Here is a 20,219-nt window from a genome sequence, read left to right as displayed (position 1 = left end):
CACTTAGGTTGGTTCCAAATCTGCTGTAAACATTGATGTGACTGTATCACTATAATTTGCTTATTTTAAGTCCTTTGGGTATATACCATGTAGTGGGATAACTGGGTCAAATGGTGGTTTCCATTGCAAGTTTTCTGAAGAATCTCCATCCTGCTTTCCAGAGCGGTTGCACCCATTTGCAGTCCCACCAGCAATGATAAAGAAAATGTGGTTTATATACACAATGGAATATCACTTAGCCATAAAGAAGAATGAAATTATGGCATTTGCTGGTAAATGGATGAAACTGGAAACTATCATGCTAAATGAAATAAACCAATCTCCCTAAACCAAATGCTGAATGTTCTCTCTGCTATATGGATACTAACACACAATAAGGTAAGGAGAGAGAATAGACATTCATTGGATTAAACAAAAGGGGGAATGAAGGGAAGGGGCAGGGGACGGGAATAGAAAAGACAGTAGAATGAATAGGGCTTTCTATGTTCATATATGAATACACAACCATTGAAACTCCACATCATGTACAACTGCAATAATGGGATCCTAATTAGAGTAAGTTATACTCTATGTATGTATAATATGTCAAAATACACTCTACTGTCTTGTATACCTAAAAAGAACAAATAAAAAATATACTTTTACAGAAAAAAAAATATATGTCTACCACAAGAACACAGCCTACTAGTGACAAAAGACTTTTAGAAGGTAAGGACCCCAAGCCAGTCTTCAGAAGCATCTACCTTCTGCAAGGTGGCCTGCACATGCAGTTGGAACTCTGCCAAGCTGACCCCTGGGGCTCCCTGCTGGTGGTAACAATGGAGAACAACCACCTATTCAGGAAGGGTCTTCCTGAGATAATGGCCCTGCAGCATCCCTTCAGTGCCTTCTGTTGCCTAAGACAAATAATCCTGTGTCTCCTGAATCACAAAGAGAAGGGCAAAACTGGGTAGGTGGACTAAGAGATTGTACAGGTAACTGGCAATTATACAATCTCTATGCCTTATTTTCATCATCTGGAGACTAGAGGTACTAATTGTATTTCCCACATGGAATTATCATAAAGAATAAATGAATTAATGTGTAAAACTGCTTGGCCTAGAGGTTAGCTCTTCCAGTTGGCTCTTATTTATTACTTCATCCCAAGCCAATAGTAGGAGCTAATAGAAAGATGAGTCACTACCTCTACCCTCATGGAGCCTCATCTTTAGTACCTTTATAATAACATTGTCAGACTTGAGAAGCTTCCTAGTTTATATTTTAAGGATCAGTACTGTCTCAAACCCTACCTATAGGAGTTTAAAGAACTTATTCCCATAGTAATGTATTACAAAGTTTTTATCTAGCTTTTTTTGTTAGTGAAGAAGTATGCATGATATCTTTCTGTTTGATTCTTTAAATAGAGAAATCAGTACCAAATCAATGAATTCATTCCTTTAGCCAGTGTTAATTATTGAATACCTACTATGGGTCAGGCAATGTTCTAGGCCCTGGGGACACAGAAGTAAGACAAAATAAAAAAAGGATTTTATTCTTGAGGAGCTTAAACTCTAGGTAGAGGACTGAAGGGGAGATGGCAATAAATAAGTAAAAGTATAGGATCATTGATATATACTATGGAGAAAAATGAAATTGGGAACAGAGATTTGGTTCTCAAGTTTTACCTTTTAAAAAGGTGCCTCTGTGTGTGTGTGTGTGTGTGTGTGTGTGTGTGTGTGTATTTGGTGCTAGTTCCATGATTATTCTGCAATTCTGTGTCAGTTATGGAAATTAGAAATCCCAGGGTTCCAGGAGAGCCTGTACTGGGGAAGTGTTCCCTTTGCACATATTATGGTTAAATTTGAGTGAGATTCTCCTTTAAAAAAAAAAAATCCTCCCTTCATGTTAGGTACTCTCCAAGGTTCTTCAGTCAATTCAGATTCAGTGTAGCTATTTGCACATATACAATGGGCGATAAAGCCCTCTCCCAGTTGGCATCTTTATTCTCTCTTAACTGCCAGACTAGTGGTGATTATATCTGATGAGTTGCTAAACTCAATCTTTTTCACCTGTCTGTCTGAATACCAGCATCTCCTTAAATCTGTGTAAGGGCCTCCATGTTAAATTCACTTTAAAAAATTCTTCCACTTTTAAATATTCATGGGAATGGCTGATCTCCAGCCTATGAAATAAAGGTAGAAGTTTGAGACTAATCTCTTCTATTTAATTCCCCCATTCCAAAGACTTTAGAAACAGGTCTGAAAATTATAGGAACCACAAATTTAAAAAGTGTTAGTTTGATGTGTCTGAAATTAATGCTTTAATTTATTCACCACAGAATGTCTTCACACATCGCTGTTTTCTGTAATTTATACCATATACTGTCTACTCCAGTTAATGTGTGAAGCATGGTTAAATTATGCCTAAAAAGGAATATGAAAACCATCTACAGGATGGTGACGGGAAAAGGGTCTAACTAGGAGTAATGGGGCAAAATTTAAATGAGACAAATTGGAATTGAAGTTTCAGAAAAACTGTCAGGTATTTAAGATGTGCCTGACTGGAATAATCTCCTCAGAAATAAGACTTTAAAACACTTAAGAGTATGTCTACTAGAAATGGATTAGACAAAGTTCTAGAAAATATTTCTGTAGGGAATGCACAATTATACATGTCACCTAAAAATTGGACCAAATAATCAGATAACCTTTCATGTGTCTCATATCATCAGTTTTCAGTCTTTGGTTAATCATGTCAAAGGAGGTTTGGGATAAAGATCAAATGAGCAATTCTATAGAAAAGAGAGGCATATTTTGTCAATATGATCTCATTTTGTTCTTTCCCCTGATGTGTCTGTGACATACTGACAGGACTCTCATTCATTTTGTTATGGCTAATTTAATGCTGGTGAAGGGTGCCAAACTGATAACCAGGGGGCTAAGTTCATTGTACTCTTTCCTGACTTTGCTCATCAGTCTTATTCTAAAAGAGTCTGTGTAAGGATTGTCAAAGCAAGATGATCTTTAGGTGGTTCAGTGTTGTTTTATTTTTGAGATTAAAATACTAATTAATGTTTTTTAAATGTAAGCAGTTTGAAAATTGTATTAAGCCCCTACCTGTGTGCAAAGCAATTGGTCTGATTTCAGGTCCTGTAAGAAATACATATAGGGAAGGAAGGATGACTCCTACCTTCAATGAGTGTACCATTTAGCAGCCATTAAAATGAGAAAGAGGCTGGCAGTGCAGCTCAGTGGTGAAGCACTTGCCTAGCATGTACCAGGCTCTGTGTTCAGTCCCTGGCACCACAAATAAAATAAAATGAGAAAAATGTTGTCTTTCTAGTAGCAATGGGCCACATCACTACTGAAACACTAGAAGCAAAATGGGAATGGAATTCAGATAGATCAGGGATCAGAGGGTGTACAGAAGGAATGGGCAGGAGGAGGAGATTAGTGAGTACAGGTTTATTTCCTTCTGTCATACTCGATGGACTTGACTGAGGTCATATTTCAGTTGAATAGTTTTCCTTTAAAACAGAGAATAGAAGATGTGAAATAACTTCTGGAGTTCTGCAGAGGAGCAGTAAGTGGGACAATCCTGCTCCTGCATGAACCATAGCTGTGAAGTTTTGTCCTGCTCCTTTTGTCCCACACAAAAGGAGTGCCTCTCTCTGGTCCTGCTCTGTCCTCAGGGAAGCCCTGCTTCACTGAGGTGACACCTTATCATTGACCCAAACTCCTCCAAGTGTCCCCAGACTATTTAGGCAACAGGTAATTGTTATAGGAGAAATGGGCAGGGCAAAATTAAATGAGACAAATTGAAATCAGAGTTTCAGAAATACTGTCAGTGGAATAAGCACCTCAGAGAAGCCTTTAAAACATTTAGCGTATGTCGCCAGAAATAGATTAGACAAAGTTCTAGAAAATATTCTTGTAGGCACAGAAAGCACTTAGTCATTCAGCACCCACCATGGCTACTGCTGTCTGTGCTGAACTACTGCACAATTGACTGGTGCAGGCCTTATCCCTTCCTCACTGCAGTGATAGGTGATCAGTCTCTTTTTCCTCCACAGAGTGGCTTATGTTTGAAACTGTACTCAGAAACATTTTGAGAAGATCTATGTTTTATGGAGTAAGTTAGTTTTTAAAAACAGGAAGGCAGAAGAAGTTGGATATATGTCATGAAACAGGTGATTTTTCTGGTTCCATAGTTTGGTTATTTGTAATTAATTATCTGTATGATGCATTTATACACCTCCCATAATTGTTTAATTTCTAGTGTTTATAATTACTTAACAAATGAAATGTAAATATATTCCATATTGGCATATAAAATAATGATTTAGTCATATGCAGTTATACTGCCATAGCTTCAATCTCTGCTAAGAATTTGGATAAGGTTCCTGTTTTCTTTCTTTATGAGAATGATCAAGATTGAAGATAAGAAAGTGAGAATTAGTCAAATTAGACTATATTTATCACTTCAGATGTTCACTTTTCTACTCAATCTGTATTAATGTTTTTTCAGGAAAAAAACAATCATGAACTTTTCAGTACTTCTGTGATTTCCACCCCCTCCCTCTTCAAGTTTTCTTACTTAATGCAATTACATTTTATGATAGTATCTTTGATCTACATGTTTTCTCAATTTGGCAAAGCAGATCTTCAGATTTTTAAACATTCTTACAAGTACTTTGCTTTGAAAGTGAGCTCATCTATACAAGTTCTGCTGACAAGTAAATTTTCACATGGCTACAATCTCATGTACTCTTCTCTTTTAAGGACAAGCTGACTTGTTCTCTGTCTATAGCACACCTATAAAACATTTTCAGCTACTGTTTTCAGAGACTGTATTTTTTTGGTTTGTTTGTTTGCTTTGTTATTGTTGTTCTTTTTGATAGCCTGATGTTTTAGGTAGGTACTTTTTTTTTTAATTTGAGGTGGGCAACTCAAGTGATGATACATTCCTAAGAATTCTCATTTAAGGCAAGGCATTCACTTTTGGTTGCTGTTCTTCTTACCACTTGTCATAAATTAGAGTTAGTAGATCTGGAGGATGGGAATCCAAAAGGAACACCCTGTTAAATTTGAATTTCACATACACAATGAAGCTTACCCTTTTTCTTTTTTTCTTTTTTTTTTTTTAACATAAGTGATAAGTGTGTTCCATGCAATATTTGGGACATACTTACACTAAGAAGTATGGTTTTTTTAAATGTGAAATTTAAATTTAAATTAACATCCTGTATTTTATATGGGAACCATATCATAGGTTAGAAATTTCTGCCCCTGCAATTCCCCTACCCTTTAACTCCAAACTTCAACCAGGACTCAAGAGTACAGAGGTAGGGTAGGGGTAGAGGAATATAAGAGAGGATACTTGACTCTCACTGTGAGGCCCTTGGCAATTTCCAAAGCTATAAACTCCCTTCTAGGCCTAAAAAAGAGGTACTGAGATATCAGATAAAAGAAGAGAATCCCAAAAATGAGATAGCTTCTGGGATGAGATAGCTCCTCATGAGACTAGTAACCCATACATTTCAATCAGTACCAGTTTATTCAGACCTCAACAGGATTGCAGCTATATGTACCAGTGCATACGTGGTCCCTGAACTGCTCATCTGAAGTCTATAGCCAGACCCAGGGTGTGCTTTCTGATATTCCAACCATATAGATATACAGATGTGGTTACCCATCAATCTGCTGTTATTGCATAAAATGTAATTCCACCTGTAAGATGTTGGTATGACAGTGTATGTGGATTCACAGCTTCTCCCCATTCATTGAGAAGAATTCTGTTATCCCCTGCACTGTGTTCCTGGGCTCAGGATTTCATACAAGGCTAATGGAAGAGGGAAGGAATCAAAAGAAGCCCAGTCCAGCCTGATTGATCAATAAAGGCAACAAGTTAGTTTCCCTTGAGAAAAGAACAGATTCAGAAGATGAGAGAAATAGGGTAGAAAGGAGAACATGTGGGGTGCGTGGAGAGGCTGCTAGAAAAAGGGATTATGGAGCAATAGGAAAACGAAGGATGGGATCTGGAGGTAGTGTTCCTATTGGGCTGTATAGTGTGTGAGAAGAAAATAAGCCTTTCAAGGAGTTTTGCTATCAGTTTTAAGACTTGTCCCCTTTCTGGCATTTGTTGAGGGACTATGGTTAATATTTATATTTATTTCAGTGACTTTTTTGCTGTCACATTGATGTTTCCTCTCAATGTGAATTATGCTAAGATACTCCTACAACCCAGCTTTATGTAGTTGACATAAAGTGAGGCAGGAGGAAAGCAGGGCAGTAAGAACCCATTAAATTCTGATCAAACAAATGTTGGGCAGTGAGTAAAACTAGTGCCACATTTATTCCATCATTTAGCATTCCTGGAGAAGAGTTGAAATAGATATTCCCAATAGAAACATTAAAAAATAAATTGACATTAATATTCATGCCTTTATAACATTATGGATTTTTCTTTCCCTCCTTTCTTCCTTTTCATAACTATACTGTTCATATAGTTAAAAATGTGTGACATACTATATGACCATGAGATAAACATGTTTTTCATCACATGAAGTGGAACTTAGACTTAAAATCAGTAAAGTTTTTTCTTCTTCTTTAAACGTGTCACCAGGGATACTGAAGTCTTCAAAAGTACATATCATTGCATTATATTGCATTTGAAATTGCATTGTCCAAAAACTTTGGAATCTCCTGTTTTGGAATTAACCTTTAGAGTTTGTCCGATTATTTTTTTTCCTACTAATGGAAAAATTTTCATCCTTAAAGATGTTTTTGACTTTGGTAACAGCCAAGAATAATTTGGAACAAAGTTTAATGAATAAAGTATGTAATCATAAGAGAGATTTTTTGATAAGAAGAACATAGGAAAATTAATGATTTTTCATAGCTCATAAGCTGAGAATAATGATAACAAGACATACTAAAATTATTTCTGGGTAATATATTGAGTGGAATAAACGTATAATCTGCCCAAAAATTTATTTCAAAAACAGCTACTTGTTTGGAACTATATTTATTCATTTGTTTATTTTTCCATACATTCAACATTTAATTCAATAGACATGCCTTTAAGACTTAACCAAATCTTAGACATTCAAGGGTATCAACATAAAATGACTTAGTTCTTGTCCTCAAAGAATTTCTAATTTCATTGAAAAATAGATATTCAAATGCACAATTTTAGTACATAAGCCTTATATGAAACATTTGATGGGTTTTAAAACTTGAATTTTTTACACCATAGCAAGGTAATTCATTGGTATTCTAGTTACTATTGCTACATCACAATTACCCCAAATCTTAGTGGCTTAGAACAACAAAAACATTCACTTTTTCTCATAAATTTGTGTTTTGGGCATTAGCCTCTCTCTGATCCACTTGGCTAACAGGTGGGGTGCTTGCATGCCAAGGGCAGGAATCTACTGAAGGGTCACTTACTCTGGCATGTCTAGTGGTTGATGGTGGCTGGTAGTTGTGAACTAGAACACCTTCACATAGCCTCATGAGGTGGCCTGAGTTTCCTCACAATGCAGTGATTGGTTTCCAAGGGCAAGCAATGTGAGAGAAAAAGGAAACAGGTAGAAGGCATATGACCTTTTATAGCCACACCTTTGAAGTTAAGCACTGTCACTTATGCTGCTTTTTATTCATCAAGGCAGTCATAAAATCATTCCCACTTTCAAGAGAAGAGGAAAGAGACCTCACCTCTTGATGAGAAGTGAATGTTCTGGAAGAACATGTGGGATGAAAACTATCACAGTAGTTAGCTGTTGGATTGTGGCCACAGGTGCATGTGCTCCATGTTTTACACTACTTTCACTTTGTAATGGAACCTGTTAATATTTCTGCAACAGAATTAATGAATATTCATATACTGTAGAGTCAATTGAAATTATAAGTATACATATAAATAGCTCATTTCAGGTTTTGCCAGTAAATGAATTGTCAAAAATAGTTTTCAGAGATCTTCTGGATTGAAAAATTTCCAGTGATTTTTGACCTGCAATATAATTTGTACTTATGGGACTTGGAAGAAAGAAAGTTCACAGAAGAGGTAGCTGAAAAGAGACTATTTAGGAAGGTTATTACAAATCAAAGAAACAGCATGTACAGAGGAATTGTCATCTAAAAGACTTAAAGTGCCTAGAGTAAAGCAAGATTTTTCAGAATAGTTAGAATAAATACATGGGAGAGTATCTGGGGTCAGATCAGGAAGGGTTTTATGATGCCATGTTATGAAATTTGGATTTAATCCTGTAGAGACAATGTGAGTCCAATTAGGGATTTTAAAAGCAAAATAAGGACGTAATCATATTTGCCCTTCACAATGATTATTTTGGTGGCAGGTAAATGGTAGATTAAGATGTAAATGAAGTTTACCTAGAAAGTTCTTCCTTCAACAAGCAGCTAGAATCGATGATTGCAGGAAACTGAAGAAAGGAAGAAGTGTTGTGTTTACTACCATTTCCTTTTGCATTGTAGGTTAGAGTGAAATCAAGAAAGCATGAGGTGGAAATGAGTTTTTAGCCTGTCTTTTAATTTAACTTTTTATTCAAGTAATATGTATATGTATGTGTATATACATATACATCTTCTTTACAATATAAAATAGCACAAGGCATGGAATAAAATAAAAATGTATCCTGTACCGTACCTCATTACCCTCAGTCCTGCTCCCTAAAAGCTACCATTTTAACTTCTTTAAAGCATTTCTCCTGGGATTTACCTCCCTGATCTAAGTAATGTGCCGTGTATTTTCCAAAAACCAGAAAAAAAATGAAAATGACTTAATAGTCTCACATTACAAGAAGTCCAGGTTGGGCAGACTTCAGAGTCTGTATTTTCTGACTCCTCTCATGATCTCAAGATTGATGCTGTGATTCCAAGAGTCACATGAAAACAAGCCAAAAATGAGTAGTAGAAGAGGGACCATTCTTGTGTGTCTTTTTGTCTCATTATTCTCATGTGACAGCTGAAGTCAGAATTGTGAGTGGATATAATACTCCTGGAATCTTTAAGGTGAGTTTTAAGAGCCATGTGCTTGCATGCTTCTGGTTGAGGTCAGTGGTGGCTTCTCTGAACAGTGTTCCTTAGGTCTTTTGCCAGGGGTAGTTCATCAATTCCCTATATTTAAGCACTTTATTTGTAGACTATGTACAGGAACTTCTGGTTTTCTGACTGATAAATGGCCCTTCCTAAACATATCCCTGATGGAAAAATGCAAAAACAACAGATTATAACTACTGGCTTGGTCTAATCAGGACTTGCCCCAGAGATATATGGGAAAAGGATGCTTTTGCTATTCTAATAAAAATGGAAAAGGATAGAGGATGTACTTCTAATATGGAGCAAAATAGTAATACTGGGAAATTTGGCTTTTGGAAAAGTGGTATAGTTTGGACTAATCATCCCATAAATAAAAACAACATCTGAATGACAATATTAAAATCGATTATTTGAAGACACCAGACAGAAACTAAAAGCAGGCAAAATCTGAAGAGTATACTCTTAAAAGACTGGAACTACCCCAATGTGATTTTTGAGTTTGCAATTTTTCCCCAAAGATGTTCACTAATCTACCAAATAGCACAGGATAAAGAAGGTTGCAGTCTTATTGGTTTGGGGTGTCACAATCCAGGATTGTGGTATCGTAGTGCAGAGTTGAGAACTAAAGAGTATCTGGAAAGCTAGGGTGAGGACATCATAGAGGTGGTGAGCCCTAAATTATGCATATAAATTGCTCAAGTTTTTGTCTCATCACTGATACATGCATCATTGGGGAAGGCATAGAGTTCAGTGAACAAAGAGCAACTAGAAACTGAATGTTGAGCAGAGATTTCAGCTATAGTCCAAAACAGAGGAGATGAGCTTAGGAGTTTGTGTCCAACAGAAACCAGTTATCTTCTGAGCAATATAAAGGAATACAGAGTGTCTACAATGTTTCATTCATAATATTTAGTATACAATACATTTTTAAAGATTTGGTCATGCTTAAATGACCAAGTATGTAAAGAAATGGTAAAGTGTGATCTGCATGTTTGAGAATAAAACCAGTTGATGGATACCAAACCTTAGATGATGCTTAGCAATAAGGACTCTCAAGTAGCCTTAATGAGTATGTTCCAAAATTTACAGGAAAATATACTAATAATGAGCAGATGGACGTATTTAGCAGTAAACTGGAAGAAATGAAAAGATCCAAACAAAAATTGTAGATGAAAAATATAGTCTAACATGAAAAATTTATAGATATACTTAGTGGGACTCGATTCAAGAGCACTGCTGGAGTCCAGTGATAAAGAGAAAGGAGCAAGGGGCACTGCACAAAAATAAACAAAAATACAAATGATGACTTCTCATCAGAAAAATGAGACAAGAACACTGCGATACACACTCCAATACCCTTCAGTGAAAAACTGCCTAACCTGTGAGGAGTTCTGTTAACAGATAACTTTGGGCTGTCAGCCTCCTCAGGGGGATTGCTTCAGCTGTAGAAAGCTGTCTCATTCAAGGTCGTGCCCTTTCCTGGGATACCTATAGTCAATTGTGGTAATGTTCTGACTATCCTGGTCTATTATAGGATAAAACTGAAAGACCATTCATGCTCTAGATTTCCTTCAGGGAGTCAGCTGAGGCTGTTATAAGGCAAACGTTACAGTTTCTGAACACTGTTTTGGTTTTTGGCACTATTGGAGGTTGAACCCAGGACCTTGTGTGTGCTAGGCAGTTACTCTACCACTGAGCTACAACCCAAGTCCTCCTGACTACTCTTGATTCCTACTCCTTTCCACAGGTTTTGATGCCTTGAATGCCCTGATGGATAAACTCCATCTGAGTCTGACTCCTAGAAAACCTAAATCATGACAACAATTTTATGACATCTTTAGCTTTGGGAACAAAGCCATCAACACAGAATTTTATGTGAAGGAAAATTCTCTGTTAAACGGGAAAGCAAAGATATTCCCAGGTGAACAAAATCTAAGAGTGTGTCACCAACAGTGAAATGTTCAAGGGAATTCTTCAAATTGGAGGGGAATAATACTAGGTGGTAACTTGAATTCAACAGAAGGCAGTGGTAAACATTTGGATAGATGTACGAGGTTATACACTTTCTCTTTTGTTTTCTTAATTTCTTTAAAAATCATAGAATTGTATAATAGAAATTATAACACTGTATTGTGGGGGTTATAACATAAATAGATGCAATAAATATGACAAATTTACAGTTTGGGAGAGTAATAAATGAAAGTATTATAAGGTTCCTATATTTTATGTGAAGTAGTACAATATAAACTCTAAGAAGATAAGGATAAACATTCAAGGATAAATTTTAAAATCCTTAGAGAAACTAATAAAAAAATTTTCAAAAATGTAAAAATTCAACAGAGAAATAAAAATGAAATACTACAAAATATTTAAATAACCCAAAAGAAGGCAAGAAAGGAGAAAGAGAGGAACAACAAATGAATTGGACAAATCGAAAACAAATAGCAAAATGCTGACCTAAATACAACCCTATAAATATATTAAATGTATGTGGGCTAATAATTCCAAGGCAGAAGTTGTCAGACTGGATGAAAAGCATGACTCAACTCTGCTGTCTGCAAGAGTCACACTTTCACACCTTAAGTACAAATATACCTATAAGTTGAAAGTCAAAAATGCAAAAATATAAAGCATGAAAATATTAAGTATAAAAAATCTGGGCTGCAGGTATAGATCAGTGGTAGAGCGCTTGCCTAGCTTGCGTGAAGCACTGGGTTCCATCCTCAGCACCACATAAAAATGAAGATATTGTATCCATCTACAACTAAAAAAATTATTTTAAAAAGGTATAAAAAATCTGGAGAAACCATATTTATATCAAACAAAACAATTCAAGATAAGGAGCATTAGCAAAGTTGGAGACAATAATGATAAAAGTACAAATGCATTATGTAGACCAACTATAACACTGCTAAATAACAGAACTTCAAAATACAGGAGTACTGTCAGGAATAAAGCAATACTAAATAAACAAATGCACAATAATTGTTACCTCTCAGTAATTGTTAGAACTGGAGGAGACAAAAAGTCCAAAAGGATATAGAAGATCTAAATGACATCATTAGCCACATTGACCTAAAGGACACTTTGCGATCTCTACGCCCAACAAGTGGAAAATTCATTTTTCTCAAGTGCAAATAGAATGTTCACCTAGATAGACCAAATGTTGAGACCTCAAAATGTCTCAGTATATTTTCTGACTTCAATGGAATTAAATTAGAAATCAGTTACACTTGTACAATTATGTCCAAATGAACCTCAATATTATGTATAACTGTAATTCACTAATAAAAATAAATATTTAAAAAGAAAAAATCAATTAGATATTTAAGAAAAGTCCCAAATATTTGGAAATTAAGCAACGCACATTTAAATAACATGAGACAAAAAGAAATAAAGGAAATTAGGAATACTACGATGTTAGTGGAAATAACAATACAAAATTTGTGATATATGTCTAAAGCTTAGAGGGGAGTTTACATGTTAAAATACTTAGCAAGAAAAGCTTAAAATAAATTAAGAATTCAATTAAAGAAGTTAGAAAAGATAAATTCAAAACAAAGAGGAGGAAGAGAATAGTAAAAACTGAATATCAATGAAACAAAGACAAACAATCAGTAGAGAAAACTATAACAAAGCCAAAGGTGGTAGTTTGAAAATACTAGTGAAATAAAACTTAAGCAACATTTAAGACCAAAAAGAGAGAAAATATAAATTACCAACATCAGAAGTAAAAGGAGATATAATTATAGATCCTAACAGGCATCAAAATAATAAGAAAACATTATTTAGGTTAATATATTGATAATTTTGGATGAAATGGGAATGCTCCTCAAAAAATAAAACTTACCAAAGTTGAAATAATATGAAACAAATTGAAACAACCTTGCATTTAATAAGTTTGTTATTAAAAATCTTCCCACAAAGAAAATTCCAGGATAGTTTGACTAGTAAATTCTACCAGATATTTAAGGAAGAAATAATACCAATCATACATAAATTCAGAAGTAAATTTTATGAGACTAGCATTACCCTGATACTAATACTAGACAAAGAGATCATAAGAAAAAAAGAAATGCATATCCTTTATGAAATAAATGCAAAATCATTAACAAATATATCAAATACAATGGGGATCATGACATATGAGATATATCTTAGAAATGCAATTATAAAATCAACCATTGTAAGCATATTAACTGAAAACCATATGATCATATCAAAGGACAGAAACAGTGTCTGAGAAAATTTAACATGCATTCATGATAAAAATTTCAGCAAACTAGGTATACAAAGGAATTTCCTTAATAAAGAGTATCTATGAAAACCCTACAGTTATCCTTTTTAATAGGGAAACACCAAATACCTTCCCACTAAAATCATTTTATTCAATTTGAAGTCTGCTTCAATAATGTAAGAAAAAGAAATGAAAGACAGAGATAAGTAGTAAAACTGTCCCTATTTACAGTTGACATGAATGTTTATGCAAAACAGTAGTCATCATAAAATAGTTACAAAGGGAAAAATGGTAGCTTTTGAGTGAAGAAGCCTGACAGACACCAGTCTTACTCAAATGACCAAAGATAATATCACCAATAATAGGACAGATTGAAATCAGAATCCCTGGTAGAATGTATGAGAAGAACATATTACCACCTCTCTGACAATCCTGTCAAAGATTGATAACCTGAATTTAATCATGGGGAAACATTTTTAAAAGCCAAATTTAATGTTATTCTACAAAATAACTGCTGGTTTTTTTTTTTTCAGAATTATCAAGGTCACGAAAATAAAGGAAAGATTAAAGAACTATTAAGGAACTAAAATCTATGCCAGATTGGAGGAAATTTAAAATATATGGCAAACAAATGCAACATGTGATTATGAACTGCTCCTTTTGTTATTAAAGACAGTTTTGAGACAACTGATGAAATTTAAATGGGTAGAAGGATTAAATATATTAATGGTAATTTCTTGATTCTGATGGTGTTAGTGTGACCATGCAGGAAAATGTCTTTGTCCAAGGAAATTTATACAAGTATTTTCCAGTAAAGCTGGTGGTTTTTTAGCTTTCTCTTGTTTGCTAAGTAACTTACAATTCCACCATCTGTTTTCCAGTTTCCAATTTTTATTTTTTGGTTTATTTTAATCAGTGCTCCTTATCTATTGTTTTCCTTTCATGCTCTCTCTTGTTTTTTTTTTTTTTGTGGTTATGTATTTTCAGTCCTTTAATATTTTTTGTTTGGTTTCAGGAATGAGTAGACAAAAATGCTTCTATTTAATCTAGAAGAAAAACTAGAAATCCCTCTGTGGTTTCCTAAAAGGTAGTGAGATTTGGAGAGGTAGAGTGGAAAGAGGGTATCATAACAGAAGAAAAGCAGCAGCTAGAGAGAGGAGACAAATACAAAATACCTAGATATCATTATTTAAACGCAATCTTACTACTTTATATTCTTATATATGAATCCCTAATTAGCATTCCTATTTAATTACTCTGCAGAGAAGGTAAAAAATTTTTGCTCAAACCCATGTGGATTATTATAAAGTAATCTGTGCATTACTGCTGCTTAAAAGTCAGTTCTCAACAAAAGATTAGCATATCAAATCCAAGAATGTATAAAAAGTACACTATGTACGTGAAGGATTTATTCCAGGTGTGCAAGCTAATTTAATTTTTAAATCAATCAACGTAATTTATCACATGAACAAGCTAAAGAAGAAGTCATGATTATATCAACAGATGCAGAAAAACAGTTTGACAAAATCTAGCTCTCATCCATGATAAAAACTCTCAACAAACTAGAAACAGAAGAGACTTAATCTAGAATATCTACAAAACCCACAGCTAACATCATACTTAATGTTGAGAAGCTAGTGGCTTTCCCACTAAGATCAGGAACAAGTCTAGTATGTCTGCACTCACCACTCCTGTTTAACATTGTCCTGGAAATTCTAGTTAATGCCAAGACAAGAAAATGAACTTAAAGGTCTACAGATTGGGAGGCAAAAAGTAAAACTGGCTTTGTTGGCAGATGACATGATTGTTGATAGAGAAATCCCAAAGAATCAACAACAAAAACTGGAACTAATAAGTGATTATAGTAAGGTTGCAGGATATAAGGTTAATATACAAAGTCAACTGTGTTCTTACTAGCAATGAACAAGTGGAATTTTAAATACATAAAAAACATTTACATTTGTGCCTGAAAGTGTAATACTTAGCTATATATTTAAGAAAACATGCATAAATTCTATAATAGGAAAACTACAAAATTCTGATGAAAGAAATGAAAGATCAATTAGATTAGATCAATAGAGGACATTTTATGCACATAAATAGGAAGGCTCATCATTGTCAAGCTGTCATTTTTTTCTGACTTTTGAACTATAGACACAATGCATTCCTAAAGAATAGAGAACACAGAAATAGATCCACACAGCTTCAGCAAAGGAGTAAAAGCAATTTGATGGAGAAAGAACAATTTTTTCAACAGATGGTACTGGAACAACTGGACATCTACGTGCAAAACCAAAAAGTCATTCTAGACATTTTTCACACTTTTTACAAAAGTTAGCTCAAAATGAATCATGGACCTAAACATAAAACACAAAACTATAAAACTTCTAGACAGTAATATTGAAGAAAATCTAAGTGATCCTGGGTTTGTAAGAACTTTTCAGACACGACGCCAAAAGCAAAATCCATGAAAGAAAAAACTTGTAAGTTGAACTTCATTAAAAGTTTGAAAAAAAAAAGGCTGGGGTCATAGCTTAGTGGTAGAGCGCTTGCCTAGCACATATGGGGTACTGGGTTCGATCCTTGGCACCACATAAAAATAAAGGTATTGTGCCCATCTACAACGAATTTTTTTAAGTTAAAAAAAAAACCTCGTTTTGTAAAAGACAGCTTCAGACAATGAAATGACAAGGCATATACTGAGAGTAAAAAACCTTTGCATATACCTATCTAATCAAAACCTGATATTCGAAATGTATATAGAACTCTTAAAACAAGAAAACAATCTGAATGAAAAATAGGAAAAAGACCTGAACAGCTCACCAAAGAAAACACAGATGACAAGCATTTGAAGAGATGTTCAACATTATATGTAATTAAGGAATTACAAATTTAGATAACAATGAGATTATTCTACACATCTACTACACTAGCAGCACCAAATCTGGTGAGGACATAGAGCAACAGAAACTCTCATTTATTGTTGGTTAAAATAGAAAATAACATGGCCACTTTAAAAGACAATTTGGCAGTTTGTTACACACTAAACATTCTTAACATATGATCCAGCAACCATACTCCAATGAGTTAAAAATTTATATCCACATAAAAATCTGTACACAAATATTTGTAACTGTTTGTCAAAACTTGGAAAAAACCAAGATGTCCTTCAACAGGTGAATGAATAAACCTGTGATATAACCATAAAATGGGATATTATTCAACGATGGAAGGAAATGAGCTGTTAAGCCTCACACCCCACAAAACAGAACTTCAGTTACATACCACTAAGTCAAAGAAGCCAATCTGAAAAGTTCGCTGTATAATTCCAACTATCTGACATTCTAGAAAAGGCAAAAGTACGAAGACAAAAAGATCCATGGTTGCCGAGGGAAAGATGGGTGAATGGGTGGACCACTGCGGATTTTAGGGCAGTAAGACTGCCATATATGATATGGGTGCGTGAAGTTATACACTTGTCAAAACCCATAAAATATGCAAAAAAATGTAGTTTACCTGAATGTAAACTACAGATTTAGTTAATAATGTATTCATATTGGCTTTATTATAGAATGTGTACTACACTAATGCAAGATGTTAATAGGGAAAATGGAAACAGGGTAAGAGGAACTCTAATTTCTGCTTATTTTTCTGTAAAGCTCAAACTGCTCTAAAATATAGTATTAAATAAAAATTTTAATAGAATAAATTAAAAATCAATTTTATGGGGAACTTTTTGCAGTAATAGAAATGTCTATACCTTGACCAGTTGGTAATTATATATATATATATGTATACATTCATCAAAATTCATTTATTTATACACTTAATACGTTTCACTATGCAAGTTTACACTTCTTGGTATGTAAATTTTACCTCAGTAGTAGAGATCAACTCTGTATTGTCATTTGTTGCTTAGTTTGGCTATAGTCAACCAAAGGCATCACTGAAAATCTGAAAGGAAGCAGGACCCACCTATAATTTGAGTGTATTTGGCCTTGAGGAGAAATAAAGAGGCATTGCCATGTTCTTAAGTGACTCAATAGTTGGAGAATATCTCTCTCAAATGTATTCTCTAGCAGAGCTGGTCTTCTTTCAGATTAACTTACATGCAGAGGGAAAAATTCTAGTTCCAGGTTTCATATCTCATATCTTTTGTTAACATCTCATTATATCTTTTCTTTCAGATTTAGTCATAAGTGAAGTTAGATCTGAACCCACACATCAAAGAAATATTGGTAGAGAAGCTTTGTTGTGAGCTTGTTTTCGAATGAGGTGGGAGGTCTGGTAGGCAGAGAGGTAAGGGATTCATGACAGCATGAGCGGCCATGGTGTGCAGATGAATGCTAGTATGTGGGAGAGAAAGAGCTGACTGGCTCTGTGAGTGAAGGTTTGTATTCAGAAGCTGTGAGAAATAAGTCCTTAAATGTAAGAATGAGAAATTTGGGTTTGGTCCCATAATCTGGGAGGAACTGGGAAAAGATATATTTGACTCTCTCTCTCCCATGCTCAGAGGTTCAGGGACCTTGACTTGTTTCATGACTGTGATGGCTAATTTTATATGCCAATTTTAGGCTGTGGTATCCAGTTGTTGACTAAACACCAGTTTAAATATTATGAAGGTGTTTTTAAAATGTGACTAATGTTCAAATGAGAAGACTTTGGGTAAAGCAAATTACCTTCCATAATGTAAGTGGGCCTCATTCAATCAGATGAAGACCTTAAGAAAAGAAGACTGAGGCCCCTGAAGAGAAGGGAATTCTGCTTCCAGACTGTCTTCAGACTTGCTTTTAACATCAACTCTTCCCTGAGCCTGTTGGCCTGCCTTGCAGATTTTAGACTTGCCAGCCCCTATTACTCTCCTTAAAATCTCAATCAATGTCCCTTCTTCTATGTTTATCCTATTAGTTTTCTTTATCTGGAGAAACTTGACTGATACCATGACTAATTATCCACTGCAAGCTCTAATACCATCTTGCCTCCTCCCTACCCTCAACCAAAATCAGTGAATCCTCAATTTATAGAGAAGTAGACAATTTTACATTATTGTGTTATTTATGTGAAGTGGGGTCTTTGTATATCTCTTAATAATCATAATACTTTCAAATCAAAATAAAAGAATGCTAAAAGTGAAATTTTATTCCACCAAGTTGGTGGACTGTACCATACATGTGCATTTGATTCTACATAGGTAAACATGTGGTTTTACTCATTTTGTTTTTGGTGGGAAGATCCTTTTGGAAGGCAGTCTCTGTCAGCTGCTTATAGTGGGTTCCTCCATCAGCAGGCTATCTCTTGCAGTAATAGATTTTCTAAGACCATTGCTGGTAGATTAAGAACTAGGCAGTGGTGCACACCTGTAATCCCAGCAAAACGGAAGCTGAAGCAGAAAGATTCCAAGTTCAAGGCCAACCTCAGTAACTTAATAAGACCCTGTATCAAAGTAAAAAATGAAAAAGACTGGGGATGTAGCTCAGTGGTAAAGTGTCCCTACGTTCAATCCCCGGTACCAAAAAACAAAACCAAAAGCCCACAAGTCCACAAGTTCCAGATCTAGTCTGCTGCTCTGAACCAGACATTTTGGTGATTCCCTGCCTTTTTTAAAATGTCTATTTTTTTAGTTGTCAGTGGATCTTTTATTTATCAAACCCAGGGCCTCATACATGCCAGGCAAGCACTCTACCACTGAACCACAACTCCAACCCCCAAATCCATCTTTTTGTAAGTCTGCCTATACATGCAGGTAACAGACTTTCCCACTGTTCCCCATGAAGGTCTGTCTTATACAACTGGGCTTTTGCCTTGGTACCTTGTTCCAGAACCATGCCACAAAACTAGACCTATTTACCCTGTCTAGTTTTTGCTGTCTCCGTGCCCCAGAGTGTCTGATACTGCTTACTGTACTTCTAATTCTGTTTCAACAGAGATGACCTGCTCTTGGGCTCTGACTGTGGTCCTGCTTGATTATACATGTTCCCACTACTCAGTGAGTACTGATACTATTCCCCTGCTTACTGACTGAGAACCTCCTATGTGGATCTAACTTGAACTGGTTCTAAGTTTCTTCTTGCTCTGATGGATACTATCACATGCAACTTGGGGCTCAATATTTTTGTCTGGATTGGTGTATCTTAAATTTAGTCTCTGGTTCCATTTATTCTGTTTCCTAATAGTTAGTCCTTAGGGCTTCACATTTGGTCTGTAAGGATTATGACAGAATCATGAAATTATAGCACATGGAAGATGGGCAGATAAGCATCAAGGATACCTTAAGAAAGTGGCATGATGAAAAAGTGGCACCATAGGATGATTATCTCCTAGTGTTATGCAGGATAGATCAGAAGTAAAGGAGATTGGCTAACATCTTAATCCACGTGGTGCTTAAGGCCTAGCCTGGGGTGGTAATGACCACAGGAGCAAAGAATCTAAAACACTTTATGCAAATAAAGTATTTTTTGCATAAAGGTGTTCACTGCAGAATAATTTGTAGTAGCAAAAACTTTCATGACTTAAATATCCAATAGCATAGGGAATAATTTAACATAAATTCTGACTATAGCACAGTTAGTGAAATACTGTGTAACTCAACAAACCACTATGAAGATTCTAAATTAAAATAGGAAAGTGCATATAATTTAATACTAAGGTAAAAATTTCAGATACAAAAGAAGTGCACAGGGCTGGGGAGATAGTGCAGTTGGTAGAGTGCTTGCCTTGTAAGCACAAGGCCCTGGGCTCAATCCCCGGCACTGCAAAAAAAAAAAAAAAAGTGCACAATTATTGCCAAGTCTGTAAAATATGTAAATAAATTGTACCAAATGGTAATAGTGATTGCTTGATACAGTTGGAATTACGTGTGATTTTATTTTCTCTGTTTTCCAAATTCCTTAATATGTTATAGAAACATTCTGCAATTTTAACTTCCTATTTATCTACCTCTGATT

General features: G+C 35.1%; 1 long non-coding RNA gene across 2 annotated transcripts; it reads left to right on the top strand.

The window, feature by feature from the left end:
- The first annotated feature begins 316 nt into the window (after positions 1–316).
- LOC124961861 (uncharacterized) lies at positions 317–18,394 on the top strand. Of its 2 annotated transcripts, XR_007104346.1 has the most exons (4): positions 326–378; positions 4,052–4,168; positions 10,786–10,959; positions 13,809–18,394. It is a non-coding gene; the product is annotated as an uncharacterized LOC124961861 (long non-coding RNA). The 2 variants fall into 2 exon arrangements; XR_007104347.1 differs by lacking the exon at positions 4,052–4,168 and having other exon boundaries at positions 317–378.
- The last annotated feature ends 1,825 nt before the right edge of the window (positions 18,395–20,219 follow it).

The sequence above is a fragment of the Sciurus carolinensis genome, chromosome 12 (assembly GCF_902686445.1).
Source record: "Sciurus carolinensis chromosome 12, mSciCar1.2, whole genome shotgun sequence".
In the NCBI taxonomy this organism is placed as follows: domain Eukaryota; kingdom Metazoa; phylum Chordata; class Mammalia; order Rodentia; family Sciuridae; genus Sciurus; species Sciurus carolinensis.
The sequence above is the reverse complement of the archived record's forward strand: the minus strand, read 5'-3'. Positions and strand labels throughout refer to the sequence as shown.